The following is a 27,570-nucleotide window of genomic DNA, read 5'->3' as shown; positions in this document are numbered from 1 at the left end:
ACACTGAGAAGACACTGACCATCTGGATAAGGCTCATGGCAGGATAGCATATTATAGTTTTCCTGTTAGGTTGTTTAGTACATAGTTTGTATAACTTAGTGAATGTGTGCTTCAGGGGTTCTAAAACTTTGGTCTTGATAAAACCCAGTGGACCTACACCAGCAGATGACATGGCTCCCCAAACCATCACTGATTGTGGAAACCTCACACTAGACCTCAAGCAGCTTGGATTGTGGGCCTCTCCACTCTTCCTCCAGACTCTGGACCTTGATTTCCAAATGAAATGCAAAATTTACTTTCATCTGAAAACAACACCTTGGACCACTGAGCAGCAGTCCAGGTCTTTTTCTCCTTGGCCCAGGTAAGACGCTTCTGGCGTTGTCTATTGGTCATGAGTGGCTTGACACAAGGAATTTGACACTTGTAGCCCATGTCCTGAAAACATATGTGTGTGGTGGCTCTTGAAGCAGCAGTCCACTCCTTGTGAATCAACCCCAAATTTTTGAATGATCTTTTCTTAACAATCCTTTCAAGGCTGCGATTATCCCGGTTGCTTGTGCACCTTTTTCTACCACACTTTTTCCTTCCACTCAACTTTCCATTAATATGCTTTGATACAGCACTCTGAACAGCTAGCTTCTTTCTTTAGCAATGACTTTTTGTGGCTTACCCTCCTTGTGGAGTGTGTCAATGACTGCCTTCTGGACATCAAGTCAGCAGTCTTCGCCATGATTGTGGAGCCTACTGAAACAGAGTAAGGGACCTTTTTAAATGCTTAGGCAGCCTTTGCAGGTGTTTTTTGTTAACTATTCTAATTTACTGAGATAATGACTTTTGTGTTTTCATTGGCTGTAAGCCATAATCATTAACAGAAATAAACACTTGAAATAGATCACTGTTTGTAATGACTATATAATATATTAGTTTCACTTTTTCTATTGAAGAACTGAAAATAAATTAACTTTTTGATGATATTCTAATTTTGTGAGAAGCACCTGTGCGTATGTATATATGTATATAGATGTATATGTGTATATATACACTGCTCAAAAAAATAAAGGGAACACTCAAATAACACATCCTAGATCTGAATGAATGAAATACTCTCATTGAATACTTTGTTCTGTACAAAGTTGAATGTGCTGACAACAAAATCACACAAAAATCATCAGTGCAAATCAAATTTATTAACCAATGGAGGCCTGGATTTGGAGTCACGCCCAAAATTAAAGTGGAAAAACACACTACAGGCTGATCCAACTTTGATGTAATGTCCTTAAAACAAGTCAAAATGAGGCTCAGTATTGTGTGTGGCCTCCACGTGCCTGTATGACGTCCCTACAATGCCTGGGCATGCTCCTGATGAGGTTGCGGATGGTCTCCTGTGGGATCTCCTCCCAGACCTGGACTAAAGCATCCGCCAACTCCTGGACAGTCTGTGGTGCAACGTGACATTGGTGGATGGAGCGAGACATGATGTCCTAGATGTGCTCAATCGGATTCAGGTCTGGGGAACGGGCGAGCCAGTCCATAGCTTCAATGTCTTCATCTTGGAGGAACTGTTAACACACTCCAGCCACATGAGGTCTGGCATTGTCCTGCATTATGAGGAACCCAGGGCCAACCGCAAGAGCAAATGGTCTGACAAGGGGTGTGAGGATCTCATCTCGGTACCTAATGGCAGTCATTCTACCTCTGGGGAGCACATGGAGGGCTGTGCGGCCCTCCAAAGAAATGCCACCCCACACCATTGTAACGGGTCCGGGAGGCGGAACCTCTGAGCTACTATACAAGGGGGCGGCCCTTGTAAGGGAGCGGGTGGCAGTCTCTGGGTGAACGGACAGGGAGTTACGGCAAGTGATCAGGGCAGTCTCTGGGTAAGGGGTAGGTACGACCTGTGATGGCAGAGCCTCCGGGTAGGCTAGCAGGCAGATGGTAGATGTGTGCTCCCAGGTGAGCAAGCGAGAGTCTCTGGAATAGCAGGTGGTCACGGCACGTGACGGCGGAACCTCCGGGCTGGCAGGCAGGTAGGTAACGGAGAAGCGCTCCCAGGTGAGCGGGCAAGAGTCTCTGGAATAGCTGGTGGTCACCGCACGTGACAACGGGACCTCCGGGCTGGCAAGCAGGCAGGTAACGGAGATGCGCTCCCAGGTGAGCGGGCAAGAGTCTCTGAGATAGCTGGTGGTCACAGCACGTGACAACGGAGCCTCCGGGCTGGCAAGCAGGCAGATAACGGAGAAGCGCTCCCAGGTGAGCGGGCAAGCTGGTCCATAGACAGACTGACCGGAGTAGTAAGGCAGACCGTCGGACCTCAGGCAAGCAGGCAGGTAGCTGATATGCGCTCCCAGGTGAGCGGGCAGGCTGGTCCTTTAGACAGACTGACAGGAGTAGTAAGGCAGACCGTCGGACCTCAGACTGGCAGACAGGTAACAAGTATTCAGGCAGGAATCAGGCAGGTAACTGGCAGGTAAACTAGCAGGAAACTGGCAGGAAACTGGCAGGTAACTGGCAGGTAACTGGCAACGGGACCTGAGGGCTGAAGCACAGGTGAGACACAGGTGCAAACAACATTGCTCGGGCACCTCCATTTTGGAGGAGGTGCCTTATATATGATGAAGTCCTCCGGCCATTGGCCGGGGACTCTTTAGGGCGGCGCGCGCGGCCCCTTTAAGAGGAGGGGAGCGCGCGCGCGCGCGCCCTAAGCACAGGGGCCGGGAAGGAGCGCGCGCTGAGAGCAGAGCAGGAGGAGGACGCCGGGACGGAGCGCGCGCTGACAGCAGAGCGGGGGGAGGATGCCGGGCACGGAGCAGAGCGGTGAGAGGAGCAGCGTCCCTGCCTAGCAGAGGGCAGGGACGCCGGCACTACAGTACCCCCCCCTTTAGGCCCCCCCTTTTTTAGGCCAGACAGAAATTTAGCTAGGATGAGAGGGGCATGGATGTTCTCCCGGGGCTCCCACGTTCTCTCCTCAGGACCAAACCCCTTCCAATCTACCAGAAAAAAGGTCTTTCCTCTTACCCTTTTGGTGGCAAGAATGTTCTCTACCTCAAACTCGTCCTCAGCAGAAACCGGAGCAGGAGGCGTACCTGTAGACTTGGAAAAAGAGTTAAGCACCACAGGTTTGAGGAGAGACACATGGAAGGAGTTAGGGATCCGTAAGTTGGCCGGGAGTTTCAATTTATAGGCCACCGGGTTGATCTGACTGATGACCTCCAGTGGGCCGATGAACCGAGGCCCTAACTTATAGGAAGGGATCTTGAGCCGGACATATTTGGACGAGAGCCAGACTTTATCCCCAGGGCGGAATTGAGGAGGGTCCAGACGTTTTTTGTCAGCGTGTCTTTTCATACGCTCGGATGACAGAAGGAGTGCGGACCGGGTACTCTCCCATATGGAGGAAAATTTGTTAACAAGAGATTCCGCAGCCGGATTGTCCACCGAGGTGGAGACGGGAAACGGGATCCGAGGATGCTGACCGTAGACTACAAAAAACGGGGATTTGGAGGAAGACTCGCTCTCGTGATTGTTGTACGAGAATTCGGCCCATGGCAGGAGATCCACCCAGTCAGAATGGTGGGCATTAACGAAGTGCCGAAGGTAACTGGTCAGGTTCTGATTGATCCGCTCCACTTGACCATTAGACTGTGGGTGGTAAGCGGAGGAGAAGTCCAGGGTGACGTCCAGCAATTTACAAGTGGCTCTCCAGAAACGGGAAGTGAACTGTACTCCTCGATCCGACACGATGTGACGGGGCAGGCCATGAAGACGGAAGATGTGGCGGATAAAGTCTTTAGCCAGCTCGGGTGCAGACGGAAGACCTGGCAGTGGAATGAAGTGAGCCATCTTGGAAAAGCGGTCAGCGACCACCCAAATGACCGTACAACCGGCAGAGACGGGCAGATCAGTTATGAAGTCCATCGCTATATGCTGCCAGGGGGCAGCAGGTACTGGCAGAGGTAGGAGGCGGCCGGCCGGCAGGTGTCTCGGAACTTTGTTGCGGGCGCAGGACACACAGGCAGAAACAAAGTCAATTACATCCTTGTGCAGGTTAGGCCACCAGTAGTGCCGGGTAATAAGCTGGAGGGTCTTTTTCTGACCGGCGTGGCCAGCTAGTTTAGACGAATGACCCCAGTGTAGGATCTTCTCCCGATCAGGTACTGGTATGAACGTCTTACCAGGAGGAAGACGATTTAGACTCACGGGAGCCACCTGCATTACTCTGGCGGGATCGATGATGTGTTTCGGATCCTCCTCGAGATCAGACACCAGAAAGGATCGAGACAAGGCGTCCGCCTTGACGTTTTTGTCAGCCGGGCGAAAATGAAGGACAAAATCAAAACGAGCAAAAAACAAGGACCACCGGGCTTGGCGCGGGTTAAGTCTCTGGGCATGCTGGAGGTAAGCCAAGTTCTTGTGGTCAGTGTAAATTATTACCGGGTGAAGAGCCCCCTCGAGCAGGTAACGCCACTCCTCCAATGCCAGTTTGATGGCCAATAACTCTCGGTCTCCTATGGAATAATTGCGCTCTGAGGAGGAGAAGAGTTTTGAGAAGAAGCCACAAGTTACCATCCTCCCGGAAGATGATTTTTGAGTAAGTACTGCTCCGGCTCCAGAGGAGGAGGCGTCAACTTCCAGGAAGAACTGCTTGTTGCCATCTGGGCGATGCAGCACCGGGGCGGAAGAAAAGGCCTGTTTAAGGGAAAGAAAGGCCTCCTCTGCTTCGGGTGGCCACTCTTTGGGATTAGTACCTTTACGGGTGAGCGCAGAAATTGGGGCCGTCCGGGAAGAGAAGTGTGGTATGAAGAGGCGGTAGTAGTTGGCGAAGCCCAGGAATCGCTGAATGGCCTTCAACCCCTCCGGTCGGGGCCATTTCTCGATGGCAGACAGTTTCTCAGGATCCATTTGTAGGCCGGTCTGAGAGATAATGTAGCCCAGAAACGGAAGCGAGGTCTGCTCAAAGAGGCACTTCTCAAATTTAGCGTAGAGATGGTTCTGCCTTAGCCTGAGCAGGACCTGACGAACGTCCCTCCGGTGAGTCTGGAGATCCGGAGAGAAGACCAAGATGTCGTCCAGGTACACCACTACGCAGGAGTAGAGAAGGTCCCGGAAGATGTCATTGACCAACTCTTGAAAGACGGCAGGAGCGTTACAGAGACCAAAGGGCATTACCAGGTATTCATAGTGGCCGTCCCGGGTGTTGAATGCCGTCTTCCATTCATCCCCCTGACGAATACGAACCAGGTTGTACGCCCCACGAAGGTCCAGTTTGGTGAAGATCCTAGCCCCCCTCAGACGATCAAATAATTCTGGAATGAGCGGAAGGGGGTACTTATTCTTCACCGTGATCAGGTTTAGGCCTCTATAGTCTATACAGGGACGGAGAGAGCCGTCCTTCTTTTTGACGAAAAAGAAGCCTGCTCCCGCCGGGGAGGTAGATTTCCGGATGAATCCTCTGGCCAGATTCTCCTCAATATATTCGGACATTGACCGGGTCTCAGCAGCGGATAAAGGATAGATACGCCCACGGGGAGGAGTAGTACCGGGTAGCAGATCGATGGGACAGTCGTATGGTCTATGTGGTGGTAATGTCTCTGCCTCCTTTTTATTAAAGACATCTGCATAAGACCAATAAGGAATCGGAAGTCCAGGTAGATTAGCTGGGGTAGGAGAAGGACGGACGGGATGGACGGGAACCAGGCAGGTTTTATGACAGTCTTGTCCCCAGCGAAGGACCTCTCCGGTTTGCCAGTCTAGCACGGGTGCATGTCTCTGGAGCCAGGGCAGACCTAGCAAGAGGGCGTGAGAGAGTCCAGGCAAAACATGAAAGGAGATACTTTCAGAATGCAGCATTCCCACCTGCAGGGTAATGGATTCGGTGATGAGTTGAATGGGGCGAGGTAAGAGGCCCCCATCCACGGCAGCGACAGACAAGGGTACAGCCAGAGGTTTGGTGGGGATGCGGTATTTCTCAACCAGGGACTGTGAAATAAGGTTCCCGGCTGCTCCAGAGTCAAGTTGGGCTAGTTCGAAATAACGGTTCTCCCCGTAGATGATCGAAACAGACAGCAGCAGGGATGGAGAGGATTTATTCTTGTCTAGGTGGACCTCTCTGAGCGAACCTAGACACAGGCGTTTCCCGACCTCTCCGGGCAGGCACGGATCCGGTGCTCCTTACTGCCACAGTAGAAGCAGCTCCCCTCGGCACGGCGTGAGTCCTGACGGGTTTTGACCATCTTGGTCTGGTCGACCTGCATAGGCTCAGGAGAGTGTACCTGGGGAGAGACGGAGGGAATGACGGGTTTCTGGAAAGTAGGAGCTAAACGTGGAATCCTTCTCTCACGGGTGACCTCTTTGGCACGCTCTTGGAACCGTAGGTCAATCCGGGTGGCAAGGGTTATTAGATCATCGAGAGAGGTAGGAATGTCCCGACCAGCAAGTTCATCTTTAATACGACCGGACAGACCCTCCCAGAAGACGGATACCAGAGCGTCGTTATCCCAGGCCAGCTCCGAGGCAAGGGTGCGGAACCGTATGGCATATTGGCCCACGGTGAGACCCTCCTGACGGAGACGTAGCAGAGAGGATGCGGATGAGGTCTTCCGTCCGGGTTCGTCGAAGACTTTCCGGAAAGCCGAGAGAAAAGCAGGCAAGTTGGACACCAGGGGGTCTCCTCTCTCCCATAGAGGATTTAGCCAGGCCAGGGCCTCCCCGGTGAGATGGGACATGATAAAGGCAATTTTGGCCCGGTCGGAATTAAACTGATGGGACAAAAGTTCAAAGTGCAGGGTGCACTGATTTATGAAGCCCCGAGCCTGGACGGGGTCGCCTCCGAAGCGAGGAGGTGCAGAGAGCCGGGGTCCGGGGTAGGATACCATAGTATTAGTGGGCAGCGGAGCTGCCGGATTGCAAGATATGGCACTGGCGGAGGTTGTTGGTGGATCAGACAGAGTGTTCAGGCGAGTATTAACATTCCGCAGGTGACCCAGGATGGCCTCCTGTTGGGACCTCTGACGGGACAGTTCAAGACAGAGGTCCGAGAGCGAGGGAGCTTGGGTGCCACCGGGTTCCATGGCCCGAGCAAACTGTAACGGGTCCGGGAGGCGGAACCTCTGAGCTACTATACAAGGGGGCGGCCCTTGTAAGGGAGCGGGTGGCAGTCTCTGGGTGAACGGACAGGGAGTTACGGCAAGTGATCAGGGCAGTCTCTGGGTAAGGGGTAGGTACGACCTGTGATGGCAGAGCCTCCGGGTAGGCTAGCAGGCAGATGGTAGATGTGTGCTCCCAGGTGAGCAAGCGAGAGTCTCTGGAATAGCAGGTGGTCACGGCACGTGACGGCGGAACCTCCGGGCTGGCAGGCAGGTAGGTAACGGAGAAGCGCTCCCAGGTGAGCGGGCAAGAGTCTCTGGAATAGCTGGTGGTCACCGCACGTGACAACGGGACCTCCGGGCTGGCAAGCAGGCAGGTAACGGAGATGCGCTCCCAGGTGAGCGGGCAAGAGTCTCTGAGATAGCTGGTGGTCACAGCACGTGACAACGGAGCCTCCGGGCTGGCAAGCAGGCAGATAACGGAGAAGCGCTCCCAGGTGAGCGGGCAAGCTGGTCCATAGACAGACTGACCGGAGTAGTAAGGCAGACCGTCGGACCTCAGGCAAGCAGGCAGGTAGCTGATATGCGCTCCCAGGTGAGCGGGCAGGCTGGTCCTTTAGACAGACTGACAGGAGTAGTAAGGCAGACCGTCGGACCTCAGACTGGCAGACAGGTAACAAGTATTCAGGCAGGAATCAGGCAGGTAACTGGCAGGTAAACTAGCAGGAAACTGGCAGGAAACTGGCAGGTAACTGGCAGGTAACTGGCAACGGGACCTGAGGGCTGAAGCACAGGTGAGACACAGGTGCAAACAACATTGCTCGGGCACCTCCATTTTGGAGGAGGTGCCTTATATATGATGAAGTCCTCCGGCCATTGGCCGGGGACTCTTTAGGGCGGCGCGCGCGGCCCCTTTAAGAGGAGGGGAGCGCGCGCGCGCGCGCCCTAAGCACAGGGGCCGGGAAGGAGCGCGCGCTGAGAGCAGAGCAGGAGGAGGACGCCGGGACGGAGCGCGCGCTGACAGCAGAGCGGGGGGAGGATGCCGGGCACGGAGCAGAGCGGTGAGAGGAGCAGCGTCCCTGCCTAGCAGAGGGCAGGGACGCCGGCACTACAACCATTACTGACCCACTGCCAAACCAGTCATGCTGAAGGATGTTGCAGGCAGATCGGTCTCCACGGCGTCTCCAGACTCTGTCACGTCTGTCACATGTGCGCAGTGTGAACCTGCTTTCATCTGTGGAGAGCACAGGGCGCCAGTGGCGACTTTGCCAATCCTGATGTTCTGTGGCAAATGCCAAACATCCTGCACGGTGTTGAGCTGTGAGCACAACCCCCATCTGTGGACGTCGGGCCCTCATACCACCCTCATGGAGTCGGTTTCTAACCGTTTGTGCAGACACATGCACATTTGTGGCCTGCTGGAGGTAATTTTGCAGGGCTCTGGCAGTGCTCCTCCTGTTCCTCCTTGCACAAAGGCGGAGGTAGCAGTATATATATATATACATTGCTCAAAAAAATAAAGATGTTACGGATCCGGATGGTGGAACCTCTGTGCTGTGGTGCAAGGAGGGACCAGAGGGGCGTAACTAGGCATCAAGTCGGACTGACCAAGGTCGCACGGCTGCTCAATCGACTCCGTGAACCAGGGAAGGACCGAGCAGAGGGACCAGGTGCTACTCTGGGCCTGTCCTTGTATGAGAGCAGGTGACTCCCACGGGTAACTGGCAGGAGCCTCCGGGTAGGCACGGCAGGTAACTGGTAGGAGCCTCCAGGTAGGCTGGCTGATAGGCACAGCAGGTAACTAGTACGTTCTCCGGGTAGGCAGGCACGGCAGGCCCATAGACAGACTGGCGAGTTTGGATCGTAGGCAGACCATCAGGCTGGAGAGTACACTTGGCTGGCAGAGGCAGGTAGTCAGGCTGGCGGATAGGACAGGTAGTCAGGCTGGCGGACTGAACTGGCAATCAGGCTGGCGGACTGGACTGGTAGTCAGGCTGGCAGCGGGACCTGAGGGCTGAAGCAGAGTTTAGGACACAAAGCTACAACCTTGCACGGGCACCTCCATTTTGGAGGAGGTGCCTTTTATATGAGAGGTCCTCCGGCCATTGGCCGGGGACTCCTTAGGGCGGCACGCACGGCCCCTTTAAGAGGAAGGGAGCGCGCGCCCTAAGCACAGTGCCCGGGAAGCTGCGCGTGCTGGCAGCAGCAGGAGAGCCGGAAGACACCAGACCGGGAGCGCGGCGGTAAGGGTGATGGCGTCTCTGCCTGTCAGGGGGCAGAGACACCGATACTACAAAACAGCAGAATATAACTCCAAGTAAGTCAAACTTCTGTGAAATCAAACTGTCCACTTAGGAAGCAACACTGATTGACAATCAATTTCACATGCTGTTGTGTAAATAGAATAGACAATAGACGGAAATTATTGGCAATTATCAAGACACACTCAATAAAGGAGTGGTTCTGCAGGCGGGGACCACAGACCACATCTCAGTACCAATGCTTTCTGGCTCATGTTTTGGTCACTTTTGAATGTTGGTTGTGCTTTCACACTCATGGTAGCATGAGACTGACTCTACAACCCACAGAAGTTGCTCAGGTAGTGCAGCTCATCCAGGACGGCACATCAATGCGAGCTGTGGCAAGAAGGTTTGCTGTGTCTGTCAGCGTAGTGTCAAGAGACTGGAGGCGCTACCAGGAGACAGGCCAGTACACCAGGAGACGTGGAGGGGGCCGTAGGAGGGCAACCACCCAGCAGCAGGACCGCTACCTCCGCCTTTGTGCAAGGAGGAACAGGAGGAGCACTGCCAGAGCCCTGCAAAATTACCTCCAGCAGGCCACAAATGTGCATGTGTCTGCACAAAAGCTTAGAAACCGACTCCATGAGGGTGGTATGAGGGCCCGACGTCCACAGATGGGGGTTGTGCTCACAGTCCAACACCGTGCAGGATGTTTGGCATTTGCCACAGAACACCAGGATAGGCAAAGTCGCCACTGGCGCCCTGTGCTTTTCACAGATGAAAGCAGGTTCACACTGAGGACATGTGACAAACGTGACAGAGTCTGGAGACGCCGTGGAGAGCGATCTGCTGCCTGCAACATCCTTCAGCATGACCAGTTTGGCAGTGGGTCAGTAATGGTGTGGTTTGGCATTTCTTTGGAGGGCCGCACAGCCCTCCATGTGCTCGCCAGTGGTAGCCTGACTGCCATTAGGTACCGAGATGAGATCCTCAGACCCCTTGTGAGACCATATGCTGGTGCGGTTGACCCTGGGTTCCTCCTAATGCAGGACAATGCCAGACCTCATGGGGCTGGAGTGTGTCAGCAGTTCCTGCAAGATGAAGGCATTGAAGCGATGGAGTGGCCCGCCCATTTCCCAGACCTGAATCCGATTGAGCATGTCTGGGACATCATGTCTCGCAACATCCACCAATGTCACGTTGCACCACAGACTGTCCAGGAGTTGGCAGATGCTTTAGTCCAGGTCTGGGAGGAGATCCCACAGGAGACCATCCGCAATCTCATCAGGAGCATGCCCAGGCATTGTAGGGAGGTCATACAGGCATGTGGAGTCCACACTACTGAGCCTTATTTTGACTTGTTTTAAGGACATTACATCAAAGTTTGATCAGCCTGTAGTGTGTTTTTACACTTTAATTTTGGGCGTGACTCCAAATCCAGGCCTCCATTGGTTAATAAATTTGATTTCCATTGATGATTTTTGTGTGATTTTGTTGTCAGCACATTCAACTTTGTACAGAACAAAGTATTCAATGAGAATATTTCATTCATTCAGATCTAGGATGTGTTATTTGAGTGTTCCCTTTATTTTTTTGAGCAGTGTGTATATATATATATATATATATATATATATATATATATATATATATATATATATATATATATAGTACCCATAAATAACTATTTTTATGGGACAAAAAAAAGTACACATATTTGATATCACCCTGTCCGGAACAAACCGACCTATTACTGTCCCACCAGTTAACCCCTTCAGTGAGCACCGTAAAAAATATATATATACCGAGGTAAAAATTATGCTTTTTCATCATACCACCAAACAAAAAGAGGAATAAAATGTGATAAAAAAGACGAATGTAAATAAACATGGTATTGCTGAAAATATCATCTTGTCCCGCATAAAACAAGCCACCATACAGCTCCATCAGCTGAAAATAAAAAAAGTTATAGCTCTCAGAATAAAGCGATGCAAAAATAATTATTTTTTTCTATAAAAGTTTTTTGTCTAAATGCGCCAAAACAAAAAAAAAGATATAAATGTGGTATCGCTGTAATCATGCTGACCCGAAGAATGACGCTGCCGTATCAATTTTACCACACTTGGAATGGCATAAAAAAAAAACAATTCCTGATTTGTTGGTTTTTGTTCATTCTGCCTCCAATAAATCGGAATAGAAAGCGATCAAAAAATGTCAAGTACCCAAAAATGGTACCAATAAAAACGTCAACTCGTCCTGCAAAAAAGAAGCCCTAGCATGACTCTGTTTGCTGAAGTATGAAAAAAGTATAGTTCTAAGACTATGGTGATGCAAAAACTTGTTGTTGCAAAAAAAAGCATCTTTTAGTATGTGACAGCAGACAAACATAAAAACCCGATATAAATCTGGTATCGCTGTAATAGCACCTACCCGAAGAATAAAGTTGCCTAATCACTTATACTGCATGAAGAGCAGCGTAAAAAATAAATAAAACCAATTATTCACCTGCTGTTGATTTGTTCATTCTGCCTCCCAAAGATCACAGTAAGGCTTGGCTCACATTTATCCTGCGCTCTGCGCTGAGCGCTTGCACCGAGGTCTCAGAAATATGTGATTTAGATGGAACCCCTTGTGGAAGGTTCCCTATAATGAGTCAGATGAGGACACTGAGGACATCGTCTGACCTGTGATCCTGCAGTGTCCGTCGTTTTAGGCATGCAGAAAAGCGCAGACCGCCACAATTTTGTGCACCTCTGAAAAAAAGGACAAAGCTGAACAGAGGCCAGATGGAGTCTAGAATAAACCCTGCTGTGCGCCCAAACAGTAGTTTTCCTCCCCATATTGGTATCGACTTACTCAGGAGAAATTGCACAACAAACTGTATGGTGCAATTTTTCCTGTTACGCTTATGAAATTGCAAAAATTTGGGGCTACAAAACATTTTTGTGGGATAAATTAGATATTTTTTATTTTCATGGCTCAATGTTATAAACTTCTGTGAAGCACCCAGGGGTTCAAGGTGCTAACCACACATCTAGATAAGTTCCCTAAGGGGGTCTGGTTTCCAAAATGGAGTCACTTGTGGAGAGTTTCCACTGCTTAAGCACATCAGACTCGACATGGCTAATTATTTCAGCAAATTTAACATTCAAAAAGTCAAATGGAGCTCCTTTCCTTCTGAGCCCTGCCGTGCGCCAAAAAATAGTATGGGGTATCAGCATGCTCAGGAGAAATTGCACAGCAAATTTTGGGGTGCATTTTTTCCTGTTACCCTTGCGAAAATAAAAAAAATTGGGTCTAAAGAAAAATTTGTGAAAATTTTTCCTTACACATTCCATTAATTCCTGTGAAGCACCTGATGGGTTAATAAACTTCTTGAATGTGGTTTTGAACACCTTGAGGGGTGCAGTTTTAGGATGGCATCACTTTTGGGTATTTTCTGTCACATAGGCCCCTCAAAATCACTTCCAATGTGATGTCGTCCTTAAAAAAATTGGTTTTGTAAATTTTGTTGGAAAAATGAGAAATCACTGGTCAACTTTTAACCCTTATAACTTATCAAAATTTGTGCTGATGTAAAATAGACGAGGGGCGTTCATTAAAGATTTCCCCTGACCCACTTCCAGTGGACTGAGAGCAATGAAACTTGGCACAGTTATTAGTCCTTCTCTACATTGGTGCCACCTAGGGACACACACTTCTCCCATCTCTTTAAGCAACTGTAAACACCTCGCTTGTAGAAGTCGACAGGTTGCTCCAAAAGCATGTTGTGACTTCGGAAATAAGTGTCTCATCATCTGGAAAATGCTTGCCCTTCAAAAATAACTTCATTTTTGGAAAGAGGTGGAAGTCTGATGGTGCGAGGTCGGGTGAATAAGGCGGATGCGGTAGAATTTCAAAGCCACAGAAGCATGCTTCCATTTGGGCAACATGTGAGTTGTGAACTGGTGCATTGTCTTTCAGAAGGCGAACACCTTTGGTGAGCATGCCACGTCTATTGGTTTTGATGGCCTCCCGCAATTTCCGCAGCAGTGAAGCATAGTATGCCCCAGTGATCATGGTACCCTTTGCTAGGAAATCCATCAATAATACTCTGTGCTGGTCCCAAAATACTGTGAGCATGACTTTGCCTGCCGAGGGTTGTGCTTGTGCCTTCTTTGGAGGCGATGAGTCATGATGCTTCCATTGAATCGACTGGACTTTAGTCTCAGGATCATAGTGATGGACCCAGCTTTCATCCTGTGTGATCAGTCTGTTGAAAAAGTCCTCCTGGTTTCCATGGCACATCGTCAAGAGCATTTGACTCGTTCCTGCTTCTGGAAAGGTGTGAGCAGCCGGGGAGCCCAGCGAACGGATACCTTATGCATGTGAAGATGGTCTTGGATGATTTTTTCCACGGACCCCACACTAACCTTGACATTTTGGGCTAGGTGGCGAATGGTTAAGCGGCGATTTTACAAAATGGCGACCTCCACTTGTTGGATGGTGTGTTCATCAATAGCAGAGTGGGGTCACCCTGGAATTAGAGCTGTTTGCATCGAAGTCCGTCCACATTTCAATTGACAATGCCAGTTCTTGACTACATCATATGATGGGGAATCATCAACATAAACCTCTTTCATCTCATGGAACGTCTCCTTTGGTGTGTGGCCTTTCAAGTAAAGGAACTTGATGACTGCTCTGTATTCCACTGGGTCCATTATCAACCCTAACACCACTTCAGCACCTGTAAAATCAAGACTGTTATCAGCTCTGAGTTGCAAATTGGCACGTAACCTATAGAGACTTATATCATTACACATGTGAAGTTTCAGCATCCTGTGATAAATAGAAGTGGGTCAGGGGAAATCTTTAATGAATGCCCCTCGTACAAGTGGGAAATGTTAATTTTTAACTATTTTTTGTGACATAACTCTCTGATTTAAGGGAATAAAAATGAAAAGTTTGAAAATTGCAAAATTTTCTAAATTTTTTCCAAATTTCCATTTTTTTAAAATAACCCTAAGTCGTATCGAAATTTTTTTACCACTATCATGAAGTACAATATGTCAAGAAAAAATAATCTCAGGTTCAGTGGGATCCGTTAGAGCGTTCCAGAGTTATTACCACAAAGTGACTCCAGTCACAATTGTAAAATTTGGCCTGGTCATGAAGGTGAAAACAGGCTTGGGAGGTGAAGGGATTAAAGGGATGGTCCGAAACTAACATTTATTTTAATCCTAAATGCCTGTCTATTTAATGTCATAATCTAATCTCTTTTCTAATATTCTTTAATTAAAAAGTCCCTATTGTTCCCTTACTACACTATCTAACTGGTTTATTGTATATTTTTTTTACTACTTCCTGTTTGACACTTTGTTTGAGTACCCCCAGTGCACTCTGGGAAACTCAACTGGGTCGTGATCAGGGGGCTGATTCTGCGGTCACTGCCGCAGCCTCTGTCCCCACACTGAAACGAAGATTCATCAGTAACGTCCGTTTCAGGGGCTGGGCTAGTCCCTACTCAGCATGCATCAGTTGTCAATTCTGATATATGCTCATTAGGATCTTGTCACTGTGCAATATGCACAGTAACAATGCACTCCCTCGCCGGCTGTCAGTGCACAGTGTAAGGAGAAAACCCAGGAAGCAAAGACCTGCCCCCCCCCCCCCCCCCCCGCAAATGACGTCTGCTCTCACATTTTCTGCTTACAATATTCACTGACAGTGCACTCTCTTGCCAGCTCGTCACTTCTCATCAGAGACGAATCCAGGTAATTGACAGGTCTCTACTATAATAAGGGACCTGTCAATCACCTCCGGCTGGGCGAAGCTGTCTTGGGGTGACGCTGGACTAGTCTTGTAGCGTTTCAGAGAAAAATATTCCTGGCTGCAGTTGTGCAGCGAGCTGCCTGCGGTTTGGGCACCATGAAGCAGGTGACAGGCTCCCTTTAATTGCAAAATATTTGTCATTATAGAGGCAGTATTAGGGGGACATTGAAAGACATTATTATGCTATTATGTTGGTATCGAATGGAATTATTTTTTCTTAGAATATTGTAGTAAAGGAGTAAGAAGCAAGGTGTAGATTGTAGAAGTCAGCAAGTTCATCATGTTTATATAGTGGAAAATAGCAGGTATGAATTGCATATGTGTTTCAAGCTATAATGTTAATAAATAAAATGTTAAAAAGTGGAAGTGACACCTTATCTCTTTGTCTGTGGTTGATGGGCACCCTGAATTAGTTGGTGGGACCTAATAAATGAACTGATCCATATCCTAGACCCCCTAATCTGGCTCTGAGTACTGGCATGTTTGCTATGAAGAGACCAGACTTTCATTTCCTCCTGTTTCTATGTGTTATTTTCAGATATCTAATATTCAAGAGGCACTGTGCTTGAGGCATAGCATGTGAAGTATTCTGCCAGCACTTAAGCCTTCCTTATTGACAACATGTGACAGCTTATGCAATTTGGTTTAGCATATGCTTTATATACAAGCAAGACCTAGAGATATAAAGGGCTTATGAGGCGAGCTGGGGAAGGTCAGAGCACAGTTCACACGCACAAGCTGGCTACTTACGTTCTGTTGTGCCTAGAGTAGCGGCTCAGTAGTCCATGGTCGCTAAGTAAAACTTTTTCTTTTTCAATATTTCAGCAGTCTTCGGCAGCCTTTTGTGAAAATGGTTTTGTGCTACCGGATAATAACTCCTGGATACATCCGATTTTTGCAGGTAATTGTTTTTCTGAAATACTTTGAAGTAGTTTTTAGATTTACTTAGATTTACTGGGAACCGCATAAAATTGTATTCATTCAGATGTTCATGTTTGCAATGTAATGCTATATGATTTCACTAAGGTGATGCTGTTGAATAAGTTATGTTATTACATGGATATACTGGTATCATCTGTATCAAACTTCATAACTTGTTTTATCACAGTCTTATTTTTGTACACTATGGATATGTTCACACGCTGCATTTTTTCAGCGTTTATTTTCTGCGTTTTTCAGGCAGATTACATGTGTAATTTGTCTACAGTACATGTTAATGAAGTTTGTTTTATTCACCAAAACATTGCAAAAATGCAACACAAATGTTAGGCTATGTTCACACTCAGCATTTTTACTGCTTTTTTTTACATATTACACTACCAGCAAAAGCTATGAGATTTCAGAAATCTCATGCACACGCATGTTTTTTTTTCCTGACTGACTTTAAGCATTGCGGCTTTTTTTTAAAATCTGCAGCGTCACTTTCTTCAGCATTTTGCCGCATTTTTTCACCCATAGAAAGCAATGAAAAAATGCAGCAAACAGGTTTTGCTGCATTTTTTGCTGCGTTTTTGGTGAACAAGCCCACATTCACACATTCTGTAATTGGTCAGTATTTCACATCAGTATCTGTAAGCCAAAACCAGGAGTGGAACAATCAGAGGAAAAGTATAATAGAAACATGGCACCACTTCTGGTTTGGGCTTACAAATACTGATGTTCAGTATGTGGTCAGTATTTTACGTGTGAATGTGGCCTTAAACTAACTTTATTAACCCCTTAACCCCCGAGGGTGGTTTGCACGTTAATGACCAGGCCAATTTTTACAATTCTGACCACTGTCATTTTATGGGGTAATTACTCTGGAACGCTTCAACGGATCCCCCTGATTCTGAGATTGTTTTTTCGTGACATATTGTACTTCATGATTGTGGAAAAATTTCTTCGATATGACTTGCGTTTATTTGTGAAAAAAATGGAAATTTGGCGAAAATTTAGAAAATTTTGCAATTTTCAAACTTTGAATTTTTATGCCCTTAAATCAGAGAGATATGTCACACAAAATAGTTAATAAATAACATTTCCCACATGTCTACTTTACATCAGCACAATTTTGGAACCAAAATTTTTTTTCGTTAGGGAGCTATAAGGGTTAAAAGTTGACCAGCGATTTCTCATTTTTCCAACAAAATTTACAAAACTATTTTTTTAGGGACCACATCACATTTGAAGTCACTTTGAGAGGTCTTTATGACAGAAAATACCCAAAAGTGACACCATTCTAAAAACTGCACCCCTCAAGGTGCTCAAAACCACATTCAAGAACTTTATTAACCCTTCAGGTGCTTCACAGGAATTTTTGGAATGTGGAAGAAAAAAATGAACATTTAACTTTTTTCACAAAAATGTTACTTTAGACCCAATTTTTTTTATTTTCACAGGGGTAACAAGAAAAAATGGACCCCACAATTTGTTGTGCAATTTCCCCTGGGCACGCAGATACCCCATATGTGGGGAAAAAACACTGTTTGGGCGCACGGCAGGGCTCGGAAGGGAAGGAGCGCCATTTGACTTTTTGATTGTAAAATTTGCTTGAATAATTAGCGGACACCATGTTTTTTTTTCACTTTTTCATTTTTACGAATCAATTTGTGAAGCACCTAGGGGTTCCAAGTGCTCACTATGCATCTAGATAGGTGCCTTGGGGGGTCTAGTTTCCAAAATGGGGTCACTTGTGGGGGAGCTCCAATGTTTGGGCACACAGGGACTCTCCAAATGCAACATGGTGTCCCCTAACAAATTGAATGGAAAATCGGCTCAAATTGTTAGCGGACACCATGTTGCGTTTGGAGAGCCCCTGTGTGCCCAAACATTGGAGCTCCCCCACAAGTGACCCCATTTTGGAAACTAGACCCCCCAAGGCACCTATCTAGATGCATAGTGAGCTCTTGGAACCCCCAGGTGCTTCACAAATTGATTCGTAAAAATGGAAAAGTATTTTTTTTTCCACTTTTTCATTTTTACGAATCAATTTGTGAAGCACCTGGGGGTTCCAACTGTTCACTATGCATTCAGATAGCTGCCTTGGGGGGTCTAGTTTCCAAAATGGGGTCACTTGTGGGGGAGCTCCAATGTTTGCAGTTCTCAAATTCAGCCAGGAAAAAAAACAAGAGTGTGCATGTGATTTCTGAAATCTCATAGCTTTTGCTGGTGCTGTAAAACGCAGCTTCTTTTGTGCAGAAAAAAGCAGCTAAAACATGATGTGTGAACAGCTTATATTTTATAATTTTGTGCTCATTTCCAAAGTATGCACTGCCGGGTAATCCCCTGCAGAACACAAGCTCATATTCTTACATTACAGTATATTATCATGACGCATAATATATGGCACAAATACAATAATGCTTATTCCCATCTATTCCTTGTTTGAGTCTGGTAAAATGTATTTATTTAGGGCAGTATTGAAGAGAAGACATTCCGTAGAATAGGCCTGAGACTTCGATGTAAATAGGCTTGATGTGCTATTCATGGCACACAATGCGATAGATAACCAAGAATAGGGCCTTTCCTTAATGATGAATGACACTTTAAAAGGGTTTTGCAGATCAGGAATTAGATGTCTACTAGGATTATATAATGTTGATTTACAGGTAAGAATTGGCACTGATCTGTGCCCCCTAGTCAGTCAGCAGAGTAGAAAGTATTCCCTACTCCTGCCTTTATAATCTCTAAATCTGATCAGATCAGATGCACATGTAAATGCATTGTATGGACGCATTACTGAAAGTAAATGAGCTATTGACTTTATTCAACTTCCCAAGTGCCATAGATTACCCCATTAGGCCATGTGCACACGTTAAGTATTTGCTGTATGTGTTTTTTTTTGTGTTTTTCTTCTATACAGTTTTATCACAAAAAAATGAAGGCTTTCCTAGGATAGTAAAAGTGAATGACATTCCTGAAGTGTCATGCACATGTTGCTTATTTTTTTTCTTGCAGATTTGAAGCAGTTTCAGATCTGTAACATGTCAATTCATTTAGCATTTATTCAATCTGATGTTATATGTAAATGACGCTCAGCTCATACTCTGCTGTGTGCGTGAGCAGGGTGTCATTTTACTGTGATCTGAATCTGGCATGCGAGAATCAAATCACAGATGCAGAGAAGATGGACAACTTAATTTCTCCATCTTCTCCATTCTGTCATTTGGCGAATATCGGACTGCACTTAGATGACATCCTAAACTTGTATGGGTGCGCGCCGTCCAAGATACGCTCCCATTCGCAGGATGCAGTGACTTTTTTTCTCATGCCGACTCGGCATGAGAAAATAATCACAGTTCTTCACTGCCCCATGGTATAACATTGGCGCGAGTGCTATCCGATAAAACATCACATACAGTTAGGTTCCTATATATTTGGACAGAGACAACATTTTTCTAATTTTGGTTCTAGACATTACCACAATGAATTTTAAACAAAACAATTCAGATGCAGTTGAAGTTCAGACTTTCAGCTTTCATTTGAGGGGGTATCCACATTAAAATTGGATGAAGGGTTTAGGAGTTTCAGCTCCTTAACATGTGCCACCCTGTTTTTAAATGGACCAAAAGTAATTGGACAGATTAAATAATTGTAAATAAAATGTTCATTTCTAGTACTTGGTTGAAAACCCTTTGTTGACAATGACTGCCTGAAGTCTTGAACTCATAGACATCACCAGACGCTGTGTTTCCTCCTTTTTGATGCTCTGCCAGGCCTTCACTGCGGTGGTTTTCAGTTGCTGTTTGTTTGTGGGCCTTTCTGTCTGAAGTTTAGTCTTTAACAAGTGAAATGCATGCTCAATTGGGTTGAGATCAGGTGACTGACTTGGCCATTCAAGAATATTCCACTACTTTGCTTTAATAAACTCCTGGGTTGCTTTGGCTTTATGTTTTGGGTCATTGTCCATCTGTAGTATGAAATGACGACAAATCAGTTTGGCTGCATTTGGCTGGATCTGAGCACACAGTATGGCTCTGAATACATCAGAATTCATTCGGCTGCTTCTGTCCTGTGTCACATCATCAATAAACACTAGTGATCCAGTGCCACTGGCAGCCATGCATGCCCAAGTCATCACACTGCCTCCGCCGTGTTTTACAGATGATGTGGCATGCTTTGGATCATGAGCTGTACCACGCCTTCGCCATACTTTTTTCTTTCCATCATTCTGGTAGAGGTTGATCTTGGTTTCATCTGTCCAAAGAATGTTCTTCCAGAACTGTGCTGGCTTTTTTAGATGTTTTTTTTAGCAAAGTCCAGTCTAGCCTTTTTATTCTTGATGCTTATGAGTGGCTTGCACTGTGCAGTGAACCCTCTGTATTTACTTTCATGCAGTCTTCTCTTTATGGTAGATTTGGATATTGATACGCCTACCTCCTGGAGAGTGTTGTTCACTTGGTTGGCTGTTGTGAAGGGGTTTCTCTTCACCATGGAGATTATTCTGCGATCATCCACCACTGTTGTCTTCCGTGGGCGCCCAGGTCTTTTTGCATTGATGAGTTCACCAGTGTTTTCTTTCTTTCTCAGGATGTACCAAACTGTAGATTTTGCCACTCCTAATATTGTAGCAATTTCTCGGATGGGTTTTTTCTGTTTTTGCAGGTTAAGGATGGCTTGTTTCACCTGCATGGAGAGCTCCTTTGACCACATGTTTACTTCACAGCAAAACCTTCCAAATGCAAGCACCACACCTCAAATCAACTCCAGGCCTTTTATCTGCTTAATTAAGAATGACATAACGAAGGGATTGCCTACACCTGTCCATGAAATAGCCTTGGAGTCAATTGTCCAATTACTTTTTGGTCCCTTTAAAAACAGGGTGGCACATGTTAAGGAGCTGAAACTCCTAAACCCTTCATCCAATTTTAATGTGGATACCCTCAAATGAAAGCTGAAAGTCTGAACTTCAACTGCATCTGAATTGTTTTGTTTAAAATTCATTGTGGTAATGTCTAGAACCAAAATTAGAAAAATGTTGTCTCTGTCCAAATATATATGGACCTAACTGTAGCACTCGTCCGAGTTATACGCTGGCTACTCACCAGTGTGAGCGAGCCCTTATGTTAAGCCTCATTCAGACGTCCATGTAAATCGGTTGGAGATCGGACCGCAGTGCATGGACTGGCCGCGGGTCTCCTGACCCGAGAGTAGCACCTTCATACACTGCTCAAAAAAATAAAGGGAACACTCAAATAACACATCCTAGATCTGAATGAATGAAATATTCTCATTGAATACTTTGTTCTGTACAAAGTTGAATGTGCTGACAACAAAATCACACAAAAATCATCAATGGAAATCAAATTTATTAACCAATGGAGGTCTGGATTTGGAGTCACCCCCAAAATTAAAGTGGAAAAACACACTACGGGCTGATCCAACTTTGATGTAATGTCCTTAAAACAAGTCAAAATGAGGCCAAGTATTGTGTGTGGCCTCCACATGCCTGTATGACCTCCCCACAACACCTGGGCATGCTCCTGATGAGGTTGCGGATGTTCTCCTGTGGGATATCCTCCCAGACCTGGACTAAAGCATGCGCCAACTCCTGGACAGTCTGTGGTGCAACGTGACGTTGGTGGATGGAGCGAGACATGATGTCCCAGATGTGCTCAATCGGATTCAGGTCTGGGAAAGGACGGGCCAGTCCATAGCTTCAATGCCTTCATCTTGCAGGAACTGCTGACACACTCCAGCCACATGAGGTCTGGCATTGTCCTATATTAGGAGGAACCCAGGGCCAACCACACCAGCATATGGTCTCACAAGGGGTCTGAGGATCTCATCTCGGTACCTAATGGCAGTCAGGCTACCACTAGCGAGCACATGGAGGGCTGTGTGTCCCTCCAAAGAAATGCCACCCCACACCATTACTGACCCACTGCCAAACCGGTCATGCTAAAGGATGTTGCAGGCAGCAAATCGCTCTCTACGGCGTCTCCAGACTCTTGTCACGTTTGTCAAATGTGCTCAGTGTGAACCTGCTTTCATCTGTGAAGAGCACAGGGTGTCAGTGGCGACTTTGCCAATCCTTGTGTTTTGTGGCAAATGCCAAGTGTCCTGCACGGTGTTGGGCTGTGAGCACAACCCCCATCTGTGGATGTCGGGCCCTCATACCACCCTCATGGAGTCGGTTTCTAACCATTTGTGCAGACACATGCACATTTGTGGCCTGCTGGAGGTCATTTTACAGGGCTCTGGCAGTGCTCCTTCTGTTCCTCCTTGCACAAAGGAGGAGATAACGGTCCTGCTACTCGGTCGTTGCCCTCCTATGGCTCCCTCCACATCTCATGGTATCTGCTCCATGCTCTGGACACTGTGCTGACAGACACAGCTACCCTTCTTGCCACAGCTAGCTCTGATGTGCCATCCTGGATGAACTGCACTACCTGAGCAACTTCTGTGGGTTGTACTGTAGACACCGCCTCATGCTACTGTACCTCTAGGGGTGAGAGCAATGGCAAAATCAAAAAGTGACCAAAACAACAGCCAAAAAGGATGAGGACAGAGAAATGGTCTGTGGTCACCACCTGCAGAACCACTCCTTTATAGGGGGTATCTTGCTAATTGCCTATCATTTCTACCAGTTGTCTGTTCCATTTGCACAACAGCAGGAGAAACTGATTCACAATCAGTGTTGCTTCATAACTAGACAGGTAGATTTCACAGAAGTAATATTGACTTAAAGTTACATTGTGTTGTTTAAGTGTTCCCTTTATTTTTTTGAGCACTGTATATTTCTATGAGGCTATCACGCTTAGGCTGGGAGTGCTGTGGCTAGTCCAAGCATTTCGTTCCAATCTCGAACTGATTTACACGGATGTCTGAATGAGCCCTTAGGCTGCATTACACTGAAAGATTATCTTGAACAAGCATTTTAGATCATCTTGCCGTGTAAAAAACCTGCTGATCAACCGATGAACAAGCAAAATGCTCGTTCCTTGGGTGAAATGATCTTTTGTGCATCGTAAAGGATCACCCGTTCTCAGCGGTGCATCATCCCGTAAACTGGACTTGCACTGCCAAGAACAATGGCAGCCTATATGCACCGACATATCTACTATAGATTCCTCGCTGCACGTTTACTGCGATCTGCCTATCTACCAGGCTATTAATCGACTGCCAATTCTTAAATGTCTTCCAATCAGCAGTCATATAGCCCCACCGGTCACTCTATAAATGGACCGTTGGGCTATGTTCCACTATCAGGTTTTGGTAAGTTTTTAATGCTGCAGAATTTCTGCACCCATTATTTTAATTATCTTACTTGTGGTTTATCATTGCTTTTTTATAACATGAGTTTTTATTGCGTTTTTGACGCTGCAGTTTCTTTGTCTTTTGTTGGGATGTCATGCTATAAATAAAACTGCCTTGTTTTTGATACTTCCTGGTATTTGGCTATGACAAAACTTTATTGACATACATAGGTACAAATTACATGCGTTTTTAATGCGTTGTGGAAACATACTAAAAATGCATGTGCGTTTTTTACCTGCAGATTTTCCGCATCTAAGGCTGTGTTTCCACGATGAGCTTTTACCGCATTTTTGACGCTGCGTGTTTTCTGAGTAAAAAATGCAGCATCTTACAGTTCCAGCATAATTGATGGGATTTGTAGAAATCTCATGTACACTGTGCTTTTTACTTACATTGCGGAAACTGACCTGCAGTGCATGTTTCAAATCCGCAGCATGTCAATTTCTCTTGCGGGTACACTGAGTTTTATGTGTAGATTTTCCCCATAGACCTGCATTAGATGCAGAAAATCTAAAGTTAAAAACCGCACATGCTTTTTTAGTATGTTTCCGCAGCGAAAACGTATGTAATCCACACCCAAGTATATCAATAAAGCTTAGTGAAATGAAAATATTAGGAAGTTTCAAAGACAAGGCAGATTTATTTAAAAAAATGACACACCAATAGAGTCAAAAACCGTAGCATCAAAATACGATAAAAATGCATGTTAAAAAACGCACACAAAAACTCAATGAAAAAACACAAGTAGCCTTAAATAATAGGTGCAGAAATTCTATAACATCAAAAACTCACAAAAACTCATCGTGGGAATCTACCCTAATGCAAGTCTATGGGGAAAATCTGCACAGAAAACTCAGCGTACCTGCAAGAGAAATTGACATTCTGCGGATTTGAAAGACGCACCGCAGGTCAGTTCATGCAGAGATAAAAAGAAGCACAGTGGGCTTGATATCTCTATAAATCCCATTCACTCTGGTGGAACTGTAAGGCACTGTGTTTTCAAAGCAGCAAAAATACACAGCGACAAAAACTCACCAAAAAATCGTCTTGGACACACAGCCTTAGCATTTTTGCTGCATCTGTTATGAACGGGGAAAAAAATTCAAAACTCAACAGTGACTTAACGACTGCCAATTGGTAAATGTTTATCGGCAGTCACAGGGGCGGGCATACCGCCTGTGCAGCTGGTGCAGTTGCACTGGGGCCCAGAAGCACAGGGGGCCCTTGCAGGCAGAGGTGTACTGCCCAATGCCCATAGCAGGGGTCCCTCAGTGAAGGGGCCCCCCAGTGCTGCTCAACACCGGGCCCCTCTCTCTCTCCAGCACGCAATCATTCTGATACATAGCTGGAGAGAGCGGAGCTTCCAGGGGGGTGCCATGCAGGAAGAGAGACGCAGCCAATGAACGCTTTCCCAGCCAGACTGGTGAGAGAGCGCTCACTGGCTGCAGCTTCTGGCCTCCTCCTGCATGGCTCGTCCCAATGCCCAATGGCAAGTACTCACCTGTAGCCAGGGGGCCCCGGGCCACACAGCACTGAGGACATTAGTGGAGGAAGGAAGAGCAGGACTGACTGCGTCTTCTGCTCCCTCCACTGTTACGTTCTCAGCAGCAGCATCCTGTCACATAGTAGAGGTCAGGGGAGGAGGTTCACAGCACCAAGGAGCTGGTATCAGCCAGTCCTCTCTGCTGTGCCCCATCCCCCACTGTGGGGTAAGCAGCACTTTTCAGCTGATCTATGAACTTTGTGGCAGAGCTCCTCCTCTGCACAGCTGATATAGAAGATTAGTGTGTGTGTGTATATCTATGTATGTGTGTATCTGTGTCTATGTGTATATGTGTATGTGTATCTATCTGTGTGTATATGTATGTGTGTGTATCTGTGTGTGTGTCTGAGTGTATGAGTATCTGTATCTATGTGTATCTGTGTGTATGTATGAGTGTATATATGTGTTCGTATATGAGTGTGTATCTGTGTCTATATGATTGTATATATCTATGTGTGTTTGTATGAATGTATCTATGTATGTGTGTATGTACATAAATGTGTGGGTGTGTGTATCTATGTGTATGTATGCATGAGTGTGAACATATTTGTTTTTGGGTCATGTGTGATTCAGTAACTGTAAAGGATAAGAAAATCAACCAGGCTTTATAAAGGGTTATTAACCAAATAATCAAGTTATCTCCGATCCATAGGATCCGACCACTGGGCCCCAGAGATTCTGAGGACACGGCTCTGCAGTCTCGTCCTGAATGGAGAAGAGTTGTGCATACATGGCCTCTGCTCTATTCATTATCTATGGAGATGCTGAGCGCTGCACTCAGCTATTTCCATCAGTTCCATAGACAATGAATAGAGCAGAAGTCAAGCATCCACCACTCCAATCCATTCATTGCTGAGCTGCTGAATCCTGTTCTGAGGATTGCTGGAATCCCAATGGTCAGTCCCCAACAATCAGTAATTATCCCTTATCACCGGGATTGGGAATGACTTGATTTATTTGGGGACTAACTCTTTAAGATCAAATGGCCTCTGTTCAGCATATTCACCATGATGCATATGTTGAACAGTTGCGTCCTGTGCATGCCAAACAGTGGTTGCAACATCCACTGTAAAAAAAAAAAGACGTAAATATTTTAAGTAAGGAATAGTGCAGTATACTACAATATTCCGTACTTTTATTTGTAGTATACTATCAGATACTAGACAGTATAGATACCAGACATATAATTTAATATAATATATACATGGTTGGGCTCAGCAGAACCGAATCCTAACGGAGATGTTGCCTATTGCTCAGAGCACAAGTCTCCGGGGGTCCCATGGCCAGACGGCCCTCACCATAAGCAGCATGTCGAGCAGCGAGGGGGGCCCAGACATATTTCTTGCACAGGGGCCCCAATCTGTCAGTGTCTGCCCCTGGACAGTCATATAGTCCTGGTGGTCGGTGCATGTAAAAGGAACTTTACTATTGGACAATTTCACCACAATATCCAAATGCTGAAAAATATACTGTACTTTGCTGAAAAACAATTTTGTCTATTTATCCTAAATACATAGGTACTATCACATTGTCTTTTGTGCATGTTTTTTCATATACCGTATTTTGCTGACTATAAGACGCACCGAACCATAAACCGTACCCCAGATTTTGGGGAGGAAAATAGGAAAAAAAATATCAAAAAAATAAAATGGTGGTACGTCTAATAATCCCATTTTATGGTAGCTTATCGGGGGTCGGCGGCGGTGGAGCGAGGTCCCAGGAGGCCGGGTCACTGCTTCAGGAGGCCGGCAGCAGCAGGAGTGGGGCGATGCAGCGGGCCCCGGTAAGCTGCCTTCAAATTATAAGACGGAAGCTGATTTTCCTCCCAAATTTGGTAGAAAAAAAGTGTCTTATAATCCGAAAAATACGGTAATTACTCAGTGAATAAAACTGAGTTGTGTTTATCCTCAGTAAGGATAAACACAACCTGTTGAAATCTGTTTCTTTTAGCTACTTTTGTAGAGTGTAATTTAGGTTTTATTGTTTTTCCGTCATTTTCTTGTATCGTTGACAGTTACTTCGCACCTTTCTACAACAAGTAGATCTGTTTTGTAACATGCCCATACCTACTCAGGCTATGTTTACACGTTGCGTTTTTGCAACGTTTTTTTCCTGCAAATTAAAAGCTACTTTTTACAGTACCAGAAAAAGTTATGAGATTTCAGAAATCACATGCACACACTTTATTATTCTTATTATTATTTATTATTATAGCGCCATTTATTCCTTGGTGCTTTACATGTGAAAAAGCGGGTATACATAGCAGAAACATTTACAAAAATCTTGAACAAAAATGCAACGGCAAAGTGGTACAGGAGGAGAGAGGACCCTGCCCGTGAGGGCTCACAGTCTACAAGGGATGGGTGAGGATGCAGTAGGTGGGGGTAGAGCTGGTCATGCAGCGGTGTGGTGGAGCGATGGTTACTGCAGGTTGTAGGCTTGTCGGAAGAGGTGGGTCTTCAGGTTCCTTTTGAAGGTTTCCACGGTAGGCGAGAGTCTGATGCTTTGGGGTAGAGAGTTCCAGAGTAGGGGGGATGTACGGGAGAAATCTTGTATGCCATTGTGGAAAGAGGCAAGAAGAGGGGAGTAGAGCAGGAGATCTTGTGAGGATCGGAGGTTGCATGTAGGTATGTACCGGTAGACTAGGTCACAGATG

The 27,570-nt window shown here is 46.3% G+C and overlaps 1 protein-coding gene across 1 annotated transcript in view; it reads left to right on the top strand.

Annotated features, from left to right (window-relative positions):
- The window catches only part of ERICH1 (glutamate rich 1), a 127,056-nt gene that overhangs the window by 94,656 nt on the left and 4,830 nt on the right, over positions 1-27,570 (top strand). The window contains exon 7 of the transcript XR_012318412.1: positions 15,956-16,031. The gene's annotated coding sequence lies outside the window, so the exon portion shown is untranslated. The remainder of the gene's footprint in view (positions 1-15,955; positions 16,032-27,570) is intronic.

Source organism: Phyllobates terribilis, unplaced genomic scaffold (genome assembly GCF_046119375.1).
Source record: "Phyllobates terribilis strain yellow unplaced genomic scaffold, ASM4611937v1 Scaffold_3__8_contigs__length_932513732, whole genome shotgun sequence".
NCBI classification, from domain to species: domain Eukaryota; kingdom Metazoa; phylum Chordata; class Amphibia; order Anura; family Dendrobatidae; genus Phyllobates; species Phyllobates terribilis.
This window is presented reverse-complemented; position numbering and strand designations above follow the sequence as displayed.